Source organism: Pseudonaja textilis, chromosome 1, assembly GCF_049901715.1.
Source record: "Pseudonaja textilis isolate UNSWEBS1 chromosome 1, rPseTex1.2, whole genome shotgun sequence".
Lineage (NCBI taxonomy): Eukaryota > Metazoa > Chordata > Lepidosauria > Squamata > Elapidae > Pseudonaja > Pseudonaja textilis.
The window spans coordinates 28,658,596-28,668,868 of record NC_141990.1 but is presented as its reverse complement, the minus strand read 5'-3'; the positions used below and the strand labels follow the sequence as shown (position 1 = coordinate 28,668,868).

Genomic DNA, 10,273 nt, shown 5'->3' with positions numbered 1-10,273 from the left:
AATACATTTGCAAATAAGGTGCACTGCAGATAAGTTGAGCAATATGGCAGAACAGGGATTGCTGATGAAAGAAATAAATGTTCTGCTGATACGTTCTGCCTAGAAAAGGATAGGTGGATGGCAGTTAAAGATTGAGCCATGAGGAAAAGCCCAATGTCTCTTTTAAACATTCTAATAGAAACATCAAACTTGGGCTCAAGGGGAAATTTAAAAGAGGATTATCTCACTGCTGAAGTATGAACAACATTGCAATAGGACCAATCAATACCCATTACAAATACAGCCTGTCCACAAAAAACATTGGTTGTTAAGTTAAAGGAAAACTACAAATAAAACATATACCAAATAGAGCCTCAAGGATGATGACTCACCTAAGGCAGAGTTTTCCCAATTGCACTCATGGCTGTTTTCCCACTTCTTCTTAGTATCAATAGTTGTGTAAGTATTCATATACTGAGCTATAAATCTAGTCTCTTGGCTCAAATTCTTTCCCTAAAGTAGATAACTGCTTGTCCATCTCCTCCTTTCTCCACATCTGCAAATGGGATTAACTATGTTGGTTAGTCTTAGAGATGTAGGACACAGATACATCCAAAGCACATATATGCATTCTAAGAATCATTATCATGCAAAGGCAACAAAGGACACTAGAAGATGGTGAGAAAATAATGCTCTATTTCACTCTACCTGGAGTTTGTTCCCATGACTGTGAGATACAGACCTCTAGGAAAGCAATTGTGCTATCAAGTAGATGTTAGAGGACACCCTTACAAACCAGTCTGCTTGATTCTTCAAGCAGAAGGTAAGAGCCATGCTAGACTAGACCAAAAGCCTCATAGTCTACCTTCTATTCTCCCACTGTTAAAACAGATGTTTTTGGGAAGCCCCCAAGCAGGACATGAGATCAGTAGTATGGCAAACTGACAATTTTCTGCTCAGCTTAGTTTGGAATCATTTTGTGGCTCTCTTGGCCAGCATTCATCTGAAGCTTTATTAAAGTGGCCCAGTTTTCTTCACACAAATGACATTCTGACCTATTCTTTTCATTGGCCAGCGCTCTCCCTCACGAGTTTGGCAGAGCAATAGAGAATGAATGAATGACACTAACCACAGAGCCAGCCACCATTACGACATGCTGGGATTGCACCAAGGTCAGCAGTAAAGATAAGCCTCCTGTTGGAAAACAAGGAACTACTGAAAAAGCAACTTTTGAGATTTTTCATCTGAAGTCTGGGCCAGTGATGTTCTGCAGAACAGGAAGTTATTGCCAAAGTAACCAAATCTCCAGCTTGTTTCCTCCAGCTTTGCTGTGCTAATGTTTTCTTAAGATCTCTATATGAACAGACAACATCAACTTTTCCCATGTAGAGGGGTGCGCACATGATGTTGTGGAATTTCAGTGCTGCAAACAAACAGTGCCTCCATTAAATGCAAGGGGAGAGAGATGAGACACTAATTTTGCAACTGGAGCAAATACAAGGTTTAGTGGAATTCTTGGTGGTCTCTGAGCTTGATTTTTGTTTTGGTAGTCATTTCATTACTCAAGTTCATTAACAAAATGTCTGCCAAAAAAACCCAGCCAAGCTCAGAAAACACCAAGGACTTCACAGTTCAACCCTGAGCTACATTTATTCTCATCTATCATAAGGTTTTGTCAGGGGTGGGATTCTGTCAGTTCGCACCTATTCACTAGAACCAGTTATTAACATTCTAAGCAGTTTGGAGAACGGGTTGTTAGAAGAAATTACTGGCCTAATCCTGTAAGGAAGGCAAGAAGGAAACATTCTGGTGTTGCTTGCAGAAACTGCCTCTCTGTTAACCCTTATTACATTCTTGGCATGACTAGACTTCCTGTCTCAGGAACGTCTCTGGAGGGTTTTTTTTTTTTCCTCCTTCATTGGTACTTTGCTTGTGTGGAGTGACCATTCAAAGTTACAATGGCACTGAAAAAAGTGACTTGTGACCATTTTTCACACTTACAACTGTTGCAGCATCCCCACAGCCATGGGAGGCCAGGGGAGGAGATCTGTGCCTTGATGTGAGTGATATTGAGTTGGCCATACCCAGCCAATAACATGACCACCAAGCCATGTCCACCCAGTCACATGACCACCAAGCCATGCCCACCACCAAAGCCACACCCACAGAACCGGTTGTTAAAAAATTTGAATCCCACCCCTGGGTTTTGTCTTATGCGGGCTCTTCTAAGCATTATTATGTATCAATCTCTCTTTTCACTACTTTAGGTTGCAGTAGCAACTACCCCATTCCTTCATGATCATTTAACTTTACTGCAGGAAAAAAGCCAAATTTCTGCAGAAAATCCTAGAATCCAAAATATTCCATAGTGTTTATTGTGATAGATGTCATTTTTTTTATAAACACAAGTTTGGTGCTCTTCTGGAAGACCAACACATAATATGATCCACAATAGGAAGATATGCACAGGCATTTTTACGTATCATGTTACTGTTGTAGAATAGGGATCAGTACTGAGATAACACAATTTAGAACTGTTTTAGAACTAGTGAGTAGCACTTTGGCACAGCAGTCTGGAAGAGCCCAGAGAATGTTCAGAACCACAAGAAAGCTAAGAAAATGTGAATGTATGTGACTCCTGACAGAGAAACACTTTGCAGGAAACAGATTCTAAGCAAAGAAGAAGCATGTTTCTGGCACTAAATAAAAACAGGATCAATTTTCCAGTATTACTACAGTAAATGGTATTAAATTTATTCCTAAAATGGAGGAAAAATAAGTTTGCAATGATGATTTTTAAATTGTCAAACATTGTTTTATATCTATATGCAGTTATCTCCTCTTTCAATATACATATGGACAAACTGTAGATTTCTGGATATATATTTTTTCTATGAATTCCCAACACTTATATTCAGTAATTGTGCGTTATGTCGTTGATGGCACTCAGGGCTTCTTGTAACCCAGAAAACCCAGGAGATCCTGAAAAATAGAGATAATGGATTATTTGTTATCTAGAATTTTAGACAGAACATGAGCCAAATGAGCTGTTGTGGGGAAAGGTCAATATTGTTTTAAGGAAATTGCAACTCACCAGTGGACCTTGTTTTGTGCACCAAATTTCAGAGAATTGTTTATTTTTGCTGCACTCATAACCCATTATGAAACATGGTAAGAAGTTCTTCACCTGAAGAGGCCATGGTTGGTTCACATAATGAAGTGTGCAGGCTCAGTTCTTAATTTTTTCCAGAAGCAATGTGAACAAACTTACATTGACAATTTTCCTGTACAACCACAATGAAATGGATATGAATATACAAAACCATGATATTAAACAATTGTGCAAAAGAAGCAAAGGATTCTGACACTTGGAAACAGTTTTTGATGACAACAGTCCTGTTTCTGATTTTAAATGTTTAACAGTGGAGAATCAAGATTCATGTTTATTTTCCTTCACTTTTATCCCCATCTTCATCTCTCCAGAGGCTGGTATAAAAACTGGAGATTTGTCACTGTCCAGTTCTGCCGTTTGTATCAATACAATACATTCAATACATTTCTGTATCAAATATTGAAAATGAGATTACTTGTGACAATATTTTCCCACCCTCTGACTATTCACAGATGAGGAAGGCAGTCACTGACAGGAACATGCAGCCTGCAAAATGATCTATTCCACACACAAAAAAATCTACATAAAAATATCCACACATATGAGTTGAAATAAACCTATATGGTGTTTAGGATGGGGTGGAGGAGAGGGGAGAGAAGGAATTGTCTTTTATAGGAAGATTAAATGAAATGCCAGGCATGACTGTGATTTCATTCCTTTTTCACTCTAATAGAGGAGATCTGTCTTTATTTTTTAGCTTCTTTCCCAGAATCCCCCCAACATTGTGGCAGATTGGGAAATTACCTTCTGTCTGGGCTGTCCCATTTCTAGTTCATAATCTAGGCTTGTCCAAGCACAACTCTGCAGAGCTAAATTTGAGCTTTGGTACTAATGCAAACCCCTACAACAGTGGTGGCTAACTTTTTTTGTCTCCCATGTTGAAAATTGCATGCGTGCTCATACGCGCATGCTTGAGTGCTAGCACCCAGAAGGCAATGCATGCGGAGGGGCATATAGGATTTTATAGCATTTAGATTAATACATGTAGAGGCTGGCTGAGGCTACGTGGAGGTACATCATTAACCACTCTTAACAAAGGTCCTGAAATTCATTGTTCCCACATCTGCAAATATTTTCAACAGCTCCTAAAAAAACAGACCTTGGCTCTTTTTTTTTCACTAAATCATTGCTATCTATACTTTAGCAGGCAAACAAAGTTAATGGTTTTATATCTTGAGAGACAAAAAGGGAAAGAAAGACACAGAGATGAGGAGAGAAAACATTTCTCCCAATGACTCATTTTTATAAGAATTTTTTGCCATTTGCAAACTCCCTAGGCCGTCTATTGTGATCAGCTGTTTATCAAAACAGGTATTTGGAGATAGACTCCCCAGTTTGGGATAGGATTGACCAAATTATTGTAACCTTTTAAGCAGTCAATTCCTTTAAGTTAGAAGGCTTGAAGTTCCCTTGGCTTGAGGACTATATTACAGTGGTAGGGTGGTTTTTTTTAAGTTTTTCTTTTTTGTTGTTATTTAATCATTAATGTTGTTGTTTTGCAGTATGTCAATAGTCAAGTCACAAGGGTGTGTGAGGCCAGGTCCATTTGTAGGATTTTAAGAAGTAAATTTTTCATTGAATCCCAAAACTAAAAACAAATGCAAAAGAAAAAAGCTGAAAAAAAGACTGAAAAAAATGCCCCCACACTTTCTAGAAGGGGCTATTCCACATCTCTAATTTAAGATTATTTAGAATCAGAGCGTAGGAAGGGATATCAAGATTTTTCCACATTCTAGAGGGGAAAAAAGAAAGCCCATTGCCTTCTGAAAAACACCTTTGGGATAATCATGATCTGGATGATTGAGAATTTCCATAAACATACTGGACTTGTAATAGCTCAGTATGAATTTGAACATAGAATTCCCTTCTGGTCTGCAGAAAGCTCCCACGAAACTCTCAAATTGAGAGAAAATAGAAAATTGAATTTTCCAATATAATTTTTTTACTCAAGGCAAGACTGAAAGATACTATTTTCTGCCAACTGTAGAGCAATTATAGTGTCTGACACTGATTGGTTCAAAAGAAATCAAACACTAAAGTCAAAGAACTCACTGAGGCAACTACCGCTATTTTCCACTAGATGCCACTATTTACAAAATATGAACCCAAATGCTGACTGGAATTTCTGGCTAGATGTAAAGAACTAAAGCAGGGGTCACCAACCTTTTGGACCTCAGGGACCATCAAACTCATTATTTTAAATCCCGCAGACCACTAATATTAATTTTTGACTGACGGTGGCTTGCTGACATTGGTGGGAAAGTCGGTCCCATATTCCAGAGCTGTAGTAGTCACAGGACTGGCCCTTTGGTCATTCCAGAGCTCCTTCACCCGGGTGTACCGGCCTGCCATGGACTGGAAGAGCTGCTCCAGGATGACCAAAAGGCCAGTCTTGTGACTACTGCAGCTCTGGCATGTGGGACCTACTTTCCCACAAACATCAGAAAGCCACCCCAGGTCGGATTTTCCTCCCCCGCCATTGGCCTTACCTTCCAGTTCCAGTTCGCGTGGCTTCACTCAAGGTAAGGTTTGCACTCAGCTGAAGGGTGGGGGCCAGTAGATGGGTGGGCCATGTGGGTGGCGCAGACTTGTGTTCCTGCACAGCCTGGATTAATTGCTTTGGGGTGAGTGCTTTGGGTGCTTTTCTCTGCAGACTATCAAAATTTTCTCACGGACCACCAGTGGTCCCCGGCCCACGGTGACTATTGAACTAAAGGACTACCTAAAGCACCCTCCATTTCACATAGTGCCACTACTAAATCAGAGAGATGTGGTGACAAGCATAGATTTATAAGAATCTTTGGCCATTTGCAAACTTTTAGGTTTGACAGAAACTGACAGAAACTGAAGGCAGCAGAAGATTGATAGCATCTCAGCATGGTATGAAAATAGATGCTGAAAGAAAGAATGGCTGGAATCTGTCTTTGCTACCCCAAAAAACTATCTGGGGCTATTTTATACATCACTGTGCATCACTCACTGACTACCAGGATCCAATAGAAATAGCCATCATAGCCTTTTGATAGCAGGCTATCAGCACTGTGAGATAGATGGTCTTTATCAACAAGGTCTATATTCAAATTCTTTGCTCAGCCATTAAGCTGTCCGAGTAATTTGGGGGTGTTCATTATCAGCAAAATGTATCCTTCGGAGTTAAAGGGAGAGTAAAATGTAGAAGTAAACAATTAGTGTGACACTTTTAGAAAATAAAGAAGTCAACATAAATGCAAATAATACTCATATTATCTTGTATGTTATAGTTGTTTCAAAGTGAACCTGCTTCAGATCTTTCTCAGCCATGGGCTCAAACCAATCATGTTTTTCTCAAAATATTTTATTTATTCATTGATTAAATTTGTTTGCTGCTCATCTCACTATGAGATAACTCTGGAAGGGTCACAATGTTAAAAAGAACAAAGTGATACAAAAACATGCATATAATAAAAATAAAATGCTATAAAAATACAAATTAGCAACTATAATTAAAAGATGGGGAGGGAAGGAGCAGGATGAGCAGAAAAGGCTCTTCTTCTGGACTCCACTGTCCCAAATTCCATGGCTCGCACCATGCTTCCTCTGCTAACATGGGTTGAGCAGGGCAATCCCAGTGGGATGAGATGATTCCTCAAGTAAACTGGACCCACGAAGGCCTTTAAATGTTATGACCTACCTTGAATTGTATCCAGAAGCAAACTAGCAGCCAGTGCAGCTCCCAAAACAGAGTATGACATGGGCTATTCTATTCTTGCTTTCTCCCATCAATCAGCCTACCTATTCAGGATCTGAACAACGAGGGACTTCCCTGATTCCCCAACTTATCTTCCAAAATAATTGTTTGTCCCAATGCTTCATCTTGAGGACTTTCCTGAGTTGCTCTCTGCGTGTTCTGCTGTGAAGTGATGACCCTATTCCAGAGGCAGCTGATCTTTGGGGGGAGGGCATACTTTTACCTTTGCCCATACCTCTATGGATTTGCTACCTGGTACCTTGACCACTCTTGAAGTCGACTTGTCTCAATGACATTTTAAAAGAGCATGATGCCTTCATGGAGATCAGTATTTCAAGCAAGAATAAAATGGATTGGCAGTCTTCCAGCTCCCTTGTTTTTTGAACATTGTTTTGAAAGGGCATCTGTCCACCATCAGAAATTAATGCTTGATTTGTTGAACCTTTCATCTAAACATACAGGTATTCTTGTGCATGACTAAACATTCCACTGAGAAGTAATTGGTGCGTAGGACTTCATTTGGGCTTTGATGTTTTAACTTTTTGAATTGTTTCTTTGAATGGTGCAAAAAAAATTATTTCTAGCAACCATTTCTTTAAGGAATTTTTGTTTATAAAGGTGTTCATTCTACAGTGAAATTGGACATTAACTTTATGTTAGGTTTGCTAATTGGTTATTCTTTTTTAACTGTATGGGAGATAAATTTTGAGAAAATGACATTAAGAAATTCCTCTGCAAATTAGTGAACTGATGTGTCACCACTTGCTGAAATCTTAATAGATTATCTATCCTGAGGAGGACAGTTACAAATTAGTCTCTCTTTCTTGCAAACTGGTAAAGAATCCAGAAAAAAATGCCAATTACAATTGCTTAGCATATTGTGTAAGGAGGAAATCTTGTACAGATTATGTTGACTGCCAGCGTAGCTGTAGACATCTCTTCCCTCTAAACATGGGAATGAAAGCATGTCATTTTTAGGGCCTTCACAAGTTGAGAATGGCTATTCTTAATAGATTACATGGGATTGGTATGTGACAGATAGAATGCTATAGGATGACACCTTCAGCTAAGTGATGAATGGTGGTTTTGATTTTTTAAAAATGCTGTTCTGGGCTGTATTAAGCCTTTTTCTGAAAAGATTTTCCATGGCTGAAGGGCATCATACACAGGTCATTTGTATTGTCAGAGATGAGCAATTAATCTTCCTCACTGAGATACTGTGGTAATGACCCATTTCTTATCATTGTCATAGAAGTCTGACATGCTGTTTGTTCTTTCTAGAACTGATACGTACCAAATATTTTACCTACACCAATTTCTTCCCTGTGTTCATACCATGCAGGCAGTCCATTGGAATGTCCATTTTATTTATCTCCCTGCTTCTTGCAATATTTTAATCTTATCAGAAAGAAGATTCCAGTATAAAGTCTCTGACCCCTGTCTGTTGACTCAGTAAGCCTCATCTAGTGTACAGCCAAAAGCAGGAATGGGATCCGACCGGTATAACTACTGGTTTTGTTGCTCTGCATCGTGCACGCATGCGCAAGTTGCGCAAGTGCAATTTGAGACCTGCTGAGTTGCCCGGATAGCTGAGCGGCGCTGCCTGCAGGTGCACAGAGGTTGGAAAAGCCCTTTTTTCCTTCTTTTTCAACTGTAGCTGTGCCGCACAAAGCAGCAATAAAGGACAGGTAAGAGCCTGGGCAGGCGAGTGGGCCAAAACAGCAGCAAACATAGAACCGGTTCTGTGTCTGCTGCTCTTCAGAGCTACCAGTTCTGTAGAGCCAGACAGAACTGGTAGAATCCCACCCCTGGCCAAAAGCCTCTGTTCCTGAGATTCAAAGTTTCAACCTCCACACCCAATAGACTAGAAATTCTCAAGAATTAGTCTTGGTTACACTCAAACCTCTTACATCATTCATTATGTCAGTCCAAAAACTCCATGGCTTCGCTTTTAGATCTACCAAATTTTTGCCAGGTTCTACCCCTTATTTACTTTAGACAATATTCTTGGAATTATATTGATTAATTTTTAAAGATCCTTTTAAACTGCTGTTTAACTTCAAATCTATAATACTTTAAAGAACTAAACAAACTTGCATTTCATTGTTTTGTTTTCTTTGTTTGGAATGGAGTCCAATAAAATTTCTAAAATTGGGAAGCTAAGACTATCATATTTCCAAAAAATTGGTAACCACTACATAGAAACATAACATTCAAAAAATTCTATACTGCCTCTTATTGGCCATCTGGATTTTTTGAGCCAAGTTGTGGTAGTTCTAGCAGGTCAGATGGTAATACCTGGCCAATCTCATTTGAGCTCAGAAGCTAAACAGGGTCAGGCAAGGGTAGTACTCAGATGGGAGAGCTCCATCAAGGAAATACTGATAATTCTTCAGAACCATTTCCACTCCAAGAATTCTGAAAAAGGGAACCCAATTATCTTTAGGAGAGATTAAAAAGTTTAATGAAAGAGATGTTGAATCATTTTTTGGCCATGGTACTTCTGTCTTGAAAACAAATCCCTCCTAGGAAATCTTTCCCTCACCAACATATCCTTGCCTCAAAATCAGCTGGAGAGAATAAAAACGAATGGATTTGGAGAGGAATTTTGACTGGTTTGGGAAAAATAGAATTCCCATTTCAAATGTTCCCTTCATTGTCATCACCTTCCACATTACCAGATGTTGCTTTGGCATCACTGCTGAAAGCTGAAACACTAGAAGGAATTCTGCTTTATTCAGAAGTAATATGCTTATTATGAGCTTCACAATTTAACAAATACTCAGAGTAAAGAATTTGTGATGGTATGATATTGGCTATGGATAGCCTGAAGATGCAATGTGATATCTGATGGGTTGCAGCATACCTGATCAAACAAATTTATCTTCCATTACTTCAGAAATTCAAATGCCAAGATGAGTTATTCTGACTGAGCATTTGGCATGTTTTCTTATTACATGAGCTTATCTGACAATTCAACAGGTTGCCTCAGAGGTAGTGGTCTCCCCTACCTAACAGGTAATCTCTTTGAGATTCAGTAGTAAATCTTGCATTGTAAACTAGTCTTTGAAGTCCCTTCCAATTCTATGGCTGCATTTTTCTAATCCAAGATTAAATGAACTATGGTTTTTTTGGTGGTTAAGCCCATTGTCTCAATTTGCACAACACACTGAATACTTGGCACATGGGATTTGTCCAATGTTAGGCTAAAACATGGTTATCCTCTTTGTGATTTCCTATCTTTGCAAATAAGTCCTTTCCTTCTTACCTTATAACACAAAGTTGCATTTTTATTTCATGTAGAACTCCATGGAAAGCCATGCAAACTGTTGCTACTGAGTACTATAAATCATTCTGCATATACTTTATTTTTTAGAAAATAATTAAGATATGAA

At 39.0% G+C, this 10,273-nt stretch overlaps 1 long non-coding RNA gene across 1 annotated transcript; it reads right to left on the bottom strand.

The window, feature by feature from the left end:
• Nucleotides 1–370: 370 nt before the first annotated feature.
• On the bottom strand, nt 371–1,048 carry LOC148127543 (uncharacterized). Its single transcript, XR_015742932.1, has 2 exons — nt 845–1,048; nt 371–535 (listed from the first exon to the last, which is right to left on the bottom strand). It is a non-coding gene; the product is annotated as an uncharacterized LOC148127543 (long non-coding RNA).
• Nucleotides 1,049–10,273: the final 9,225 nt, after the last annotated feature.